We start from the raw sequence: 14,904 nt of genomic DNA, 5'->3' as shown, positions 1-14,904 counted from the left end.
ATTTAAATGCCATTCTGTAAAAGACGAGTCAGTGAGAAAAATATTCTTAATAATTAAAAGTCAACGTATTTTTGGGCCAGCTTGTATTAACACAAATAGACTTGTGTTGTGAGTATTTAGGCAATGATATATAAGTCCCTTAACTTCAATCAATCAATCTTTATGTAGAATGACTCCATCGATACTGTCGATGATTTCGCCAACATCAAAGTGGGTTCGAGTTATATTTCTTCAATCTTGATGTAAATCGGCCAGTGTACGGTAAAAGTATAAATAATACAATTATGGCCTCTAGGGCTCTATCCAGATACGGTTAGAGGTAGAAATACCAAATGCTCTTAGAGCACGACGTTGTTCGGTAGTTGTGATATTATGAGCTCTTGTAAAGCGATAGCAGGACCATACAAGGGCCACGTGGAGCTACTTGGCGTTGACGCCAGGAACGGTGGATAAACTCGTGTCTAGATTAATTCTTCATTATCCGCACACGTCTTCATTAGTTTACTGCATAATACGCTATCAGTATTACACTTCAAACAACGTTAATGAGCAAAAACAAAAAAATAATGGATGGCGGTCGTCAAGCAACTCTCCCTTAACTTCAAACTCGGGTAAATCCATCTGTCAGATTATGCGATTTTGGTATTAAAAAAAGGTAATAGGGTAGATATTTGCTGAGAGGGTCGGGTCTCGATATTTCGTAATATATTATTTTGGTGATCATTTACAATTTCTGGCAGTAAGAATGTTTTTTTTTTGACGTTACATTTTACTATGTATCTGGTGATCAGTTCAATACCAGCCAAATGTAAATATGCGTCAATCTCATGTACCGGTCACATGTACATTAAAGGAGCCCACTGACTATCAGTCCGCCGGACGATATCGGCCTGTCAGTTAGAACAAAAATTTGACAGTTCCGAACAACTGACAGGCCGATATCGTCCGGCGGACTGATAGTCAGTGGGCCCCTTAAGATTTATAGCGACAACGGAGCTCTCGAAATAAACAACTTGCATACTAACATCGAAATTTGTCATTTTCGCGTCCGTATCTTCTGATTTGATCGGTAACGTCACTGCTTACAATCGATTTAACCACTTTTCTTGACATTCATTTAAACCTAAATCGTTTGTGACCTAGGAGGATATAACCAAACGGAGTAGCCATTAACAGGCTTTCCCCTCTGTCGAAAATAGTCGGCCAATGGTCATACACAATGTATGGACTGACGTTTATCTGACATGGCTATTTTGACGTTACGTACACATTTGACGTTCCCCTCCCCCGCAAAAATTGGCAGACTTTTTTGTACAGCAAATTACAGACGTGGCGTCTCCGTTTGGTTATATTCTCCTAGTTTGTGACCCCGAAATCGAAATATAATTAACACATGGGTAATCTTACTTATCGATATCATTTTATCGACATATCTATTATTTCTTAGCTATTCCTGGTATCATTTTATCTGTCAATCTCATGTCAATTTTAGTAATAATAGATAAACGATCATTTACCCAGGTATTCAGTGTTAGCAATTTGAGGTAATTGTGGATTCGAATGACGATACCGACGAAAAGTAGGTATAATGTATGACTAATAATTGTAAGCCTAAGCTAATAATTGTAAGTCCTAAGGGTGGAGTTGAATAGGGCGCCACCGATGCGTCATAAACGTACGTATAAGTGTTAATGAAATTGCCGTTTAGTCTAGAACTTTTTATAGAACTGTTTATGAATATTTTAGGCTATGAATATTCTAGGCTAGTCTATTGGGGCGAAACTTTTAACAAATTCACTGCTAGCAGCCCGCCAGGCGGGTTTTCTGTTCGTAGGCGCTTTTTGCTACATACTTACTGTTTTTCCCGTGATATCGGCTACGCTCGCGCTAGCAGTGTAATATATGCTAGCAAAGAGAATATATAGGATAGAGGGGTACTGTCATAGTAAATTTTGTAGTCACAGTAAATTTACTGCCATCTATCGACACATGATTGAAACTAAAAAATAAAATAAAAATAAATGTATATACATGTATAAATATATATGGAAAAATGTATTTTTTTATTTGCATTTATTACTTTTATATGATTTTGACCCATGTTTTTTCACTGATATGTGTTAAAATTGTTAACATTACAAACGAAACCGTCAACGTCATCTAAACGAGAATAGGCCAAAGGTTGGTATTGGTGATAGAGCCATCTGTGCGAGAATCAAATTTTCTTGATATCCGAGGCACGTTTTTTCCTTAGACGGTCCATCTTATACGGAGTTATATAGGTATATGGTGCTAGTTTATAAACAATACAATGACATTAAAAAAAAACTTGAGCATGTATAAAAAACCGGCCAAGTGCGAGTAGGACTCGCCCACCGAGGGTTCCGTACTTTTTAGTATTTGTTGTTATAGCGGCAACAGAAATACATCATCTGTGAAAATTTCAACTGTCTAGCTATCACGATGAGATACAGCCTGGTGACAGACAGACGGACAGACGGACGGAGGAGTCTTAGTAATAGGTTCCTGTTTTTACCCTTTGGGTACGGAACCCTAAAAATCTGGAAGATATACATAAACTAGATTTGAATGATAATTATTTGTAGATATTTAATTAAGATTATGATTGATTTTTTAAAATTTGGGGAGCAAGCTTGTTTAAAAATAAATAGTCAAGTTGTACCGATAAGCGCCACTTGCACCATCCCACTAACCCGGGGTTAATCGGTTACCCAGTGTCAAATTGTATAGTCCGGTGGCCGACTGCATGAAACCCACCTGATAAAAAAATAGAAAATGCCTACTCTGTAGAGGTAGCTGACTTTCAGTAGTTTCAACTGTTCTTGGTAAATTTTGTGCAAATGGCAAAAAAGTGGTACAAAAATTCATCAAAAAAAAACCTCATCGGAAAATAGAATGAAGCTTGTATAGTAGAATAGCTGCAGGCCAAAGGCCTCAAACGGATAGTAAAAAAAGGTGGTCGGCCAAATCCTGTGTCCGACCGAATTTGTGTTACCACGTGGCAGCTACATTTTACCTTACCACAAAATTTGCTACTAAAACTATTATATTATTTATTTATTATACTATTATGTTTTTTTTAAAGTCAGCTGCCTCCACAGAGTATGCATTTTCTATTTTTTTATCAGGTTGGTTTCATGCAGTCGGCCACTGGACTAGTACTGGTTTACCCATGGTAACTCCAGATTCATTCAGATTTAACCGGTTAACCCCGGGTTACTGAACGGTGCCGCACACCTATCTTACATCAAGGGGCCTACCGCGAAAAGCAAAATTCGCAAATTGCGGGGATCTTTCTCTTTTACTCCGATCCAATGAAGGCGTACAGAGAAAGATGCCCCTCATTTTCGAACTCCGATTTTCGCGGTTATAGCCCAGATAATCTAATGGCACTATATTGTTTTAAGCGGTAAACGCAGTGGTAAGTGCATTGTAATTTTTCCTACATTCCGTTGACGCATGCGTTCAACAACCAAACAATCGCGCGCTTTAGACTTACAAATAGGACATTGGCGCCAAATGTCTATGTAGAGAATGAGTCATGTCATATTGCACCGTATATCGAGTGCAATAAATAAACAAATATTTGGGAATGTGTTTTCTTTTTGCGAGCAATATAACAAAAGCTGCCATTATTCGTTCACCACAATTGAAATTATATTATGTTCTAAATACCTACACTTCAAATCTACATAAGGGGCCCACTGACTATCAGTCCGCCGGACGATATCGGCCTGTCAGTTATTCGGTACTGTCAAATTCTTGTTCTAACTGACATCGTCCGGCGGACTGATAGTCAGTGGGCCCCTTTAGAGTTAGACCAAGATAAGTCTGCAACGATTTTGATAGCACACGTCCAAGTGTTATTTTAAACGTCAAACTTCTATAAAATTATGACGTATAAATAACACTTGCACTGCGTATGCTATCAAAATCGTTGCAGACTTATCTTGGTCTAACTCTAAGTGAATTTGAAGTGTCTATCTGTCCTTTTGACACAATAAAAAGATCGATTTAAAATTTCGAGACAGACAAAACTAAACCTTAACCAAAAGCATGTAGTTATTCTAGAAACTTTAGTTCAGATATAACGAACTCGTCTGACGTATCAAATTACAGTTTCGGACAAATAAAACGCGAAATATAAAATTTGCGCGGAGCGTGAGTACACATTTTAAATGCTGGTGCTTTAATAATTGCAGCCAAACACTTTGTCGCTGAACTCGCGAAGTTGTTCACCTGGCGGCTTCGGTACAGTTACTATTTTGGTAACAGTGTTTTAACTTCACACAAACGCCTTCTACGCATTACTTATGCAAGTGATGTTTGTGTATTTTTATAGCATAATGGCGAATAAAGTTAGATTTCGACATGTTTTACTTTAAAATTCAGTTATTTTAAAATAACAACAAAATTATCCACGGAATCTTAAAATACTATCCTCTTGTATCATACTCGCCTTTTGTACGTTTGTATTTCTTTTGTTCGATAAAAATTAAATAAATAAATAAAAATACAAGTACCCAAATATATGTAATTGTTCAGACACCTAGCCAAGGTGACAATCGTACATCGACAAACGCCAAACGAAAAGAAAAAACCGGACAAGTGCGAGTCGGACTCGTCCACTGAGGGTTCCGTACTTTTTAGTATTTGTTGTTATAGCGGCAACAGAAATACATCATCTGTGAAAACTTCAACTGTCTAGCTATCACGGTTCATGAGATACAGCCTGGTGACAGACAGTCAGACAGACGGACAGTGGAATCTGAGTAATAGGGTCCCGTGTTTACCCTTTGGGTACGGAACCCTAATAAGTATCAAGATGACTGATGTTACGAAAAGGCACGTGACTATTTCCATACATTATTCTAGTTTCGATTGGCGTTTTCTATTAACGATTGTCTTATTAGTTAGGCCCCTGTAGGCCGAGCAAATAATTGACGCGACAGTACCCGTCCCCCTTTAATTCATACAGTTAGTAAAAGACAGATAGTCTATTTCGCGACGAGATACTCTCGCCCCAATCATGTGCTAGCCCAGCTGATACATTATAATTTTACGTTAAATAAAATTGAATCTACCCAAATAAGATTGAACTTACTCCGTTAACATAGTGAATTCGCTAGCTGATTGTTCTATCGATTGTAGTGAGGTAACGGAGCACAATAGTGGCGCCATCTATCCGATCAAGAGCGAACTTGTTCCCCTGTCGTAGTCGGTTCGCTCTAGCGTCGTCGTATCGATGGTAGCGGGGCGAACGTTATGACGTAACGCTAATCAAGTAGAATAATAAGAAAAACTTACCGGTCGCACGCGCACCACGTCCTCGACGAATCGCTAATAGTTGCATTATACGTCCTAATTTAGTTAAGTTCTTGCCTGAATTGATATAAACGAGTGCGAATTTAGTGAATATATTATTATAGTGATTTATTGTTAACCTTTTGAACACTTATGTTATAAATAAAAACGTCACTGACACGCCTAGGTCCCGGGCGCAAGCGAGCTAACCTAAACCTTACTTGAAAGTGTGACGGTTACTTTGACACAGCGTCCGCCGTAACACCTATAGTGGTCCCAGGCAGGGGCGTAGCTAGAGGATATGGCGCCCGTGGCAGTCACTAAATTTGCGCCCCCTGACGACTGACAAAAGTTTCCCTGCTGCTGCCTTTTGCCCGTTTTGGCGCCCCCCTTGGATGGCGCCCGGAGCACTTGCCCCCTCTGGCCCCCTCCCTAGTTACGCCACTAGTCCCAGGCGCTGTGGGCGCGACTAGTAACGACACCTTTAGGGGTTCAAAAGGTTAAGTTCTTGCCTGAATTGATAACGAGTGTGAATTTAGTGGATATATGGCGATTTATTGGTTGTTATCCTGTAAATTAAAATGCTAGTTGATCACATAGTGTTTTAATCAGTTTAATCACGCTCATCGCCCAAACACCCACGACGTCCACCCAAGATAAGGCTATTCCTGCTCCTACAAGTTTAAACCAAGGAACAACAGGCGGTCTAATCGCTAAAAAGCTATCTCTTCCAGACAACCCCCAGTAGCAGCGTTAACAGAGTACGAACTCAACATACTGGTACAAATATTGTAGCTGCGTCGTCTGGAGCGCTCCATTGTTGTCTTTGTATTTGAGATGCAGTCTTGAGGAACTTGTGCGCTACTACCGTCAGCTATTGAATATATCATCATTTCAAAACGTACAAGTTGTGAAAAATTTCCAATAAGTGGAAAAAGTTCTCGGAAATTTCAGGAAAATTTCAAAGGAAACTTTAATTTTGGAGGTACAGGTGGAAATTTCGCAATTTTGGAAATTTCACAACGAAACATCAGAAAGTTTGAGGAAGCCAAATGAAGCCCTCTTGCCCCCGCACCCTCAGACCTCAAAATAGAGCCAAAAATAAGTTCATATTTTTTTCTTTTGTGGCATATTGTTGATAATTTTAACAAACGTTTGCGTTTGTGTATGATAGCCATTGTATAGCTGAAGGAGAAAATTTTACCGTTTTATTTTATTTAAATGATTGTAGTTTTAATTTTTAGGGAAAATTTGCATACCTAAGACTTGTGAGTAAAAAAAATATTCCAATTTTTTTTAAAACTATTTTTGGGCCTCTTTATAGGGTAAATTTGTATTTATGTGGCTTAATTTCAAACTCGGGTAAATCCATTCGACTCTCTCAGCAAATATCTACCCTATTACCGTTTCTTAATACCAAAATCGCATAATATGACAGATGGATTTACCCGAGTTTGAAGTTAAGCGACTCATTTGACAATAATAAGATTCCGATTTAAACTTTCACGATTTTTACTCATTATTATTCACAACGACGGGACTTAATCGCGTAAAATAAGTTTTAAATTTACCTCCGACGTTTCGAGGACGGCGTTGTCCCCGTGGTCTCGGAGAAGACTTGCTAAAGTTTACATCAACATCTAGGTTTTTCGAACTACAACACTGACAACACGATCTGTAGAAAGTATTCTAGGGTTGTGTAGCTCAATCCAGTGGTTTGGCCCTGACTAGTACATGCTCAGCTACGGCAGACTTGTTCACCTGACGATTCTTGACAGCTGCGATATGTTCCTTAACTCGCTCCACAATGGTACGTTTCGTTTCCCCGATGTACCGATGTGTGTTGACTTAGGTATTTTACGCGATTAAGTCTTAATAATAATGAATAATAAGATTTCTAAACATACTTACGTGTAAATAGGTACATAACCAACGAGTACGCCGTATTCTAAGTATGACTCGGTAGTTGTTTGGGAGTTTCAAACCCCTATAATGTACAGTCGCCATCAGATATATCGGAGCGGCCGAGGTGCTCACAAATATATGAAAAAGCACTCTAACGCCTTGACAATAGAGGCGTGTTTAGATATTTGTGAGCACCTTGGCCGCTCCGATATATCTGAAAGTTATTTGTTTTTACAGCCTTTGGAATGTTTCAACGTACTCTAATAAACTTTAGAAACAAAAGTTTATTATAAGCGACATCAGTAGATTCAAAGTAATTACTGTACGTGCCTACTTGCTTCCACCGAGGCTTTTGATTGTGTACAAAACGCGAGGATGTTTTTCTAAGCAAATTTAATTTGTTTTATTTTCACATTGTGGTGAATAAGCAACAATAAAGACCCCTCCTATATAATAGATTGTTAACCGAGGAATGAAAGGCACTCATATCTGCCGAGGTACGTTGGCGCTCGAACGCAGGAAAGTAAAATTTAAAAACATGACTAAGTATACATTCTTATAGTATTTCTTGAGTGTACTTTCAATTAACAATTTAGGCAAAAATATTGTTATTTATGGAACGGATAGTCAAATGTCAGAATGGAAATTGTATAACAAATCCATTTAAACTCAAATATCAATTGCTTATCGTAAAAAAAAATTAAAAATCGTACTTCGAACGTAAAATGCTCTAGTGCAGACACGTATCATTTTCTGCACACCTTTTAGAACAACAATGACCCTCTTTCAGAGCATGAGAAATGAAAAAAAAATTTCACGTAGGTATATTGCTAGGCCGGAGCAGACTGTTTCTTTTTAGGGTTCCGTACCCAAAGGGTAAAAACGGGACCCTATTACTAAGACTCCGCTGTCCGTCTGCCTGTCACCAGGCTGTATCTCATGAACCGTGATAGATAGACAGTTGAAATTTTCACAGATGATGTATTTCTGTTGCCGCTATAACAACAAATACTAAAAAATACGGAACCCTCGGTGGGCGAGTCCGACTCGCACTTGGCCGGTATTTTATAGGTACTGGGGACTGAAGCTGAATTCGATTGTTTAATTTTCCTAACTATAGGCGAGTAACATATCTCAATAAATAATTAAAAATATGAGATATTAAAAGTGCTCTTGGCGACAATCTTAGATACACTTAAATAATCCTACACGGTAGTACTATTAGTTATTCTGTGCCTACACCAACTAACGTAATGTAGGTACCTATCTACTATCATGTGGTTAAACGCAAGCGCGCAGTATGATGAAACTGTTTTCCATTTTCTAAACAATTTGGATATAATACGTACGCCGCAATGCGACCACATCTCAAAATTTATGACTATTGGAGATTATATCCTAATTAAAAATAATAAAATTGTTTTCTTTAAAAAATTTGGTGCCAAGATGGTCGTATTGCAGGCACCATACGAATACAATAACATCTACGAGTATTCATCATAACGGTGGCTGAATATTAAAAGATGGCAAAGAAACACTAAAAATATGGGTCATTCTCTGAGAATATGTCTGCGGTTGCGTCTAATTGCCGCGACTCTTTTCATACATTTTGTACGGGTCGCGTGCGGCAATTAGACCGCCGATATATTTTTAGAGAATGACCCATATTTATCCAGTAAATGATAAAAAAACCTAGTCAGTGTAAATTTTGCGTTGGTGGACTAACTCCTTGCACGTTTATTCTAACAGACTCATTGAGATTTCCCACTTGAGCCATACTTAGGGTGCCTTTCCACCGAGGCCGAGACGAACGGAGATGAGAGGAAGCAACCAATAACATTGATTGTCATCTCGTCTCTTCTCCGATCTCCGCTTATCTCCGCCTCAGTGGGAAGGGAGCCTGACGCAGATTGCCAAAATTTCTTAGTTTTCTTTTGCTTATTTTTTTGTGTAAAGCAAGTAATAGGTATGAAAAAGTCACCATCATCCTTTTTCATTTGCAATGCATTCAACCGCTTGAAAGTCAATGTCTCAAAACTTATGACGTCACAAACTGTCAAATAAAAGTTCGAGCACCCCTGCCAGTCTGTCACACAGATAATTGCATTCTTTCCGCCCTTAAAGCGAAATAGCGCACTTTCGCACTCTTCGTAAAGCGATAAAAGGTTAGCGTCGCGCCGCGGCGTCGCCTGCGCGGTTAACGACTCATCTGCCGACCTGTGACGTCATCAAGTGCATGGCCACTTTGGGATACGTCCAGAGGGGGCAGAGGGTGAGTTTACGACTTCTACAATTCGTGCTATTTCGACCTCTTGTTTAACCTAAACTCTTTAGCATCGGTCTATAATACTAATTTTATTACCTATTAGTGGCAGTGCTTCCATAAAGCTTGATACCTACCGGTCTGTTACATATTATGAAGACAGTTTAGCACTTTTCCAAGAGATTGTGAAGAAAACGCAAACTAATATAGAAAAAGTAAACTCCCTACCAGGCGTATTCTAATTTTAATTATAGGATATAAATTCGATCTGGATTAGACATGGATCGGATTTGTCACTGTCAAAAGTGACGTTTTTGGTTGAAGAAATGCCACTTCCTTTTGCCGCCTACATAGGTAGGTCCATAGAGTTAGACCCAGAAAAGTCTGCAGAGGTTTTGACAGCACACGCAGTGCAGGTGTTATTTTAAACGTCAATCTTCTATGAAATTATGACGTGTAAATATCACTGTCACTGCGTGTGCTTTCAAAATCTCTGCAGACTTTTCTTGGTCTTTAGAACCAGTAAATTTTTATTTGACGTATCTTAAAGTTCAAATCGGGCCGAATGTCTTTTGACAAGGGACGCCACCATAATGGGCTCTTTAAAACATGACGTCAGTAGCACATTGCGGATCATATTACTTACTTGTTATCCACGTGTTAAGTGAGACACGACGGTGCAGACATCCTTTTGCAGAATACTTAAGAATGTTTTCCGATATAAGCGTGAAAAAGATATAACATTTATAACTTTCGCGTCTTGAACACATGTGTAACCTGCAGTGTAACCTCCGTCGAAACGTCGGAAATAAAGGTAACAAAATTAATTAGTGATAGACCCGATACAATTATTTTAATACAAGAAAAAGATGCTAACTAGAGCTATGTTTTTACACCCGAGCGCCGTCACTCGCCATCCACACATCTAAAAAGCAGTAAAAAACTATACAAATATTCTTAGATGAATAGAATGCAAAAAGTCTAGTTAGACCAAGAAAAGTCTGCAGTGATTTTGACAGCACACGCAGTGCCAGTGTTATTTATACGTCATAATTTCATAGAAGTTTGACGTTTAAAATAACACCTGCTCTGCGTGTGCTGTCAAAATCTCTGCAGACTTTCCTTGGTTTGACTCTAGCAAATGCTTCGTTTTTGACACACTTTTCACATTGGCGACTCTTATGTTCTAAGTTCTTCTATCCTCTGGCCATTTTCGGAGAAGGCAACAGGGAGAGCCATACGATATAATGTGTGTTCAAGACCAAGTGCGGGTAGTTCGAAAAACTTACGCAGCACTGCGCAGCACGATGGCAAGTTTAGCCAGCCTATCGCCGACACGAAGGCAATATCGTTTCTAAAAACGTTGAAAGTAATTTTCAAGCTTATAAGTCCTGATTTTGTTACCAATTTAAGGTGTGTACCTATTTCGAGCTTGTAGAGTAAAACCGTTTATATAAAGATTTTGCAATAACTAATTTTCGTAAATTCGTTCCGAAAAGTTGTAGTATGTGCTTACAACTTAAAAAATACAGATGACAATTATTAAAAGTTTGAACTATCGTTATCACACGAATAAAAAGTCGAATTAGTACCCGTACCATGAGTCACTGACAGTGTCAAAACTGACATATACTCTAACGTCTACGTAATTTACTTTCTATATATCTCGCTCACACTAATATGTCAGTACGAGCGAGATGCATAGAAAGTAAGTTACGTTTACGCTCGCGTTTATGTCAGTGCCGAACTGATGGTAGCCGTACTGGTTAAAATGTCGTCGTTTATTTGATAAAATAGAATATCATTTGTAAAAATGGCACATGTTCCGAATTCAGCTTGATTGATCTTTGATATTCGATACGATCTTGGATACTCTCTAAAATAAGCTGAAAGTTATTTTAGGCATTATTTTTAATTCAAGTTTAGCATACATATGTCTTATTTATTACTTTGGTAGGGCGCGCAGTTTAACAGATAGACGGATGGACATGACGAAACTATAAGTCCCGTTTTTGCCTTTTCGGTAACGACACTCTAAAACGGTCTACTCGCCTCGTGTCACTGTGGAAAAGCACCTTTAGAAGCGACGCCCACACTTGGAGACTTGGCTTTTAATTTCTCACCTCAAAAGCTCTGACATGTACCTATTTTACACGTGGAACTTATTATAGCCAATGAAAATACGTGTTCCAGGCGAATTATATAATAAAGCAGGCCGCGTAGCCAAAATGCCAATCGCTTACGCTCCGTAGCGATCGCAACGCAACTGTCACTGTCGCACTAATATGGAAGAGTGATAGAGAGACACAAAGCGTTTCGTTGTCGAAGCGATAGCGATTGTCACCTTGGCTAGGCCGGCAGTACGGCTACCATCAGTTTGGCACTGACATAAACGCTAGCGTGAACGTAACTTACTTTCGATGCATCTCGCTCGTACTGACATATTAGTGCGAGCGAGATGTATAGAAAGTAAATCTCGTAGACTTTAGAGTATATATCATTTTGACACTGTCAATGACCCATGGTATGGGTACAGATACTATCTCTAACTCGTGAAAAGCTTAGCTTCGTTTAAAAACGAGCTTGTTCCCAATAAAAAAAAAACTAGAATAATAAAATTGGGCAAGTTTACTGAAAATAAATTGCGTTAAAATATTTTCCTTATCTCTTCTAAGAAATAATATATTTTTGGGTGCAGATGGAACGAGCTCAGGTCCCTCGAACGGTACCTACGTTGCTTACTTTACCAATAACGTACCTTTTAGAAAATGATATAAAGAGTAGGTAGGAATTCCTTAAACCGTAGCAGTGTATTCTACGGCAAATTTTCAGCGCACTGTGAACTATGATGTCTGAACTTTACGGGGTCAGAGTTCACCCGAACTGGGTCGGCGGCCGGGCCGAAACGGCGTAACGCGCCACTACAGATATATTGGACGAGGCGTTCATATATATTTGTGTCTTACCTCTTGTTTTCCGAGCAAAGCGAAAGTCTCTGTTTCATATTGGACAAAAACGCTTTAGTATTGTCCGGCTGTTTTTCTTCACAGGTTGCATTTTACGGTACGCGGGATACGGTTACCAGTTCTCGTGAAATTTTGTAAGCAGTTTCAATAATTAGTTATAGAATTTTATTAGTCAATTCAGTTGTAATAGTTTTTAGGGTTCCGTACCTCAAAAGGTAAAACGGAACCCTTATAGGATCACTCGGGCGTCTGTCTGTCTGTCTGTCCGTCTGTCACAGCCTATTTTCTCCGAAACTACTGGACCAATTAAGTTGAAATTTGGTATACATTACCATTCCCCCCCTTTATCTCCGAAACTACTCGGTCTACAATTTTGAAAAAAAAAAATACACGAAATAGATCTTACCTATAGATCTTATAGATTACAGGAAAACCTATTATAAATTGCAGTCAAGCGTGAGTCGGACTTAATTACTTAGTTTTTGATCCGACCCCTACGGGTTTTTAAAGACTTTTCACTCACGTTTCACATAAAAAATACATTGTCTAAATTGTGTAATGTACGGAACCCTTGGAACGCGAGTCCGACTCGCACTTGGCCGGTTTTTTTTATGGCGTAGCCATTGGGGTTTGCGAGAGGTCTACAACTCACAGAGCTACTATTTAGTTTATTTGGGCCAGGGGTTCGCCAAACTTGTTAGAACGAGCAAAAGATTGAAAAAAAAATCGTTTCTTTTTGAAAAATTGACTATTTATATCGCTCCAATTGTGGCTATTTGGCTCAAAGGTGCTTCGAAACTGATGATTTTTAATGTGCTAGACTCACCCAGTAAGACTAAAAAGTGCCAAAATCGAAGTACTCAAATTTATTATTTATTTTTCTGCCCAAATAACTATCATTAGGATCACCAAGTTTATTATTTGAATATTTTGATTTTCGCACTTTTTTATTATAATGGTTCAAGCCTGGGCAATTGTGCTGGACATAATATATACACCTGCCTGATTATTATGTTAGTTGGCGTATACGATGTTTGTAGATGGTCCGCTCAAGTAGGCCGTCAGCCTAGGATAATTCATGGATCGCGTGCTCAGATTTGTGGGCGATAGCGATAGCTTTGCTATGTGCGAAGTGCGTGGTGGGGGAACTACAATGATCGTACTTGATGTGTAGAATATGTATATAGACACTTTTGTGATCTAAAATTGTCATATTTTTTTGCTTACCCGCCACCCCGTCTTGTCCCGCTCTCCCCTACTACTAAGCATTAGAACTTAAAAATCTGATCTTGGGTTGACACAGATTTTTTTAATGTTTACAATTAAAGTTCTGAGATTTCTCTTAAATAAAATGATATGATACGGCGATGAGCGCGGGACGCTTTGTCAAATCAATATCAAATCAAATTTAGATGTTTAAATTATGTGACATATATGTGGAGTAATAAGAAAAATATTAACGGGGAAATGATCACAAAATTGTTTAATTTAAATATCATTTTGATTTCAATAATAAGTCCTTTGACTCTGAGGGTCCAGTATAACAACATTTTCAGGGCCCTGGTGAGGCTCCCGCGATACTGTAGTGCCTCTGGCATGTTTGCGGACGCGCACGTAGATGATTTTCATGCCATTATGCGAAAAAATATACCTATAGCATCAGTGGTACACCGTATACGTGGGAGCTCCAACGGGATCCTGAAAATGATAGCCGACAGGTTAGATTCTGATATTTTGGGACGATATATATTGTAAGATTGTATTTTTAGTTTTTGTTATGTAATCACGTTGATTTTCTTTTGCTTGTACCAAATACTAGTGTTATATATTATTTTTTTATATAAATAATACATTAATCAGCACATGTACGACATGGCCCTCTATGTCATCATGACATCTCACCGGCAGATTAGAAGGCGCTGATCGCCGCCCATTCGCCGCCGCAAAGTCGCGTTCTGTGTTTTAAAATAGGGCCGTGTCGTACAGCTGCGTTCGTTCGTGGCCCTCAAAATGGTTTCGCCGGAAGATCAGCGCTGACTTTTGGGTTAGCATTATGCTGAGGCGGGACCATTTCGTGGTAAACTATTTATTTTTATGTTTATATTTCTTTGTTCTTTTATACTTTTGTATGTCATAGTTTATCACGAATAAATGCGATGATTCTGATTCTGATTCTGATTCTGATATATCCAATTGCATGTTCACAAACATGCAGTTCGGTAGATCGGCCACAATAATTTGTAATTTATTAGTATGTAATTTCATGTATGTAATTTAGTGTAGGTAGTGTTCTGTAACATAACATAGCCTGTAAGTTAATACTAACAACTACGGACTGTAACTGTCTGAAAATAAATTATCTTTCTTTTTCTTTTTCTTTTTATTTTATTTATTTATAATAAGTTTAAAATTACTTTTGCATTTTTTCCAATAGCACACATACCA

At 38.5% G+C, this 14,904-nt stretch overlaps 1 long non-coding RNA gene across 1 annotated transcript; it reads left to right on the top strand.

Moving 5' to 3' along the window:
• The first annotated feature begins 5,186 nt into the window (after positions 1–5,186).
• LOC134748889 (uncharacterized) lies at positions 5,187–5,920 on the top strand. The gene is made up of 2 exons (XR_010128439.1): positions 5,187–5,390; positions 5,825–5,920. It is a non-coding gene; the product is annotated as an uncharacterized LOC134748889 (long non-coding RNA).
• The last annotated feature ends 8,984 nt before the right edge of the window (positions 5,921–14,904 follow it).

Source organism: Cydia strobilella, chromosome 17 (assembly GCF_947568885.1).
Source record: "Cydia strobilella chromosome 17, ilCydStro3.1, whole genome shotgun sequence".
Taxonomy (NCBI): domain Eukaryota; kingdom Metazoa; phylum Arthropoda; class Insecta; order Lepidoptera; family Tortricidae; genus Cydia; species Cydia strobilella.
The sequence above is the reverse complement of the archived record's forward strand: the minus strand, read 5'-3'. Positions and strand labels throughout refer to the sequence as shown.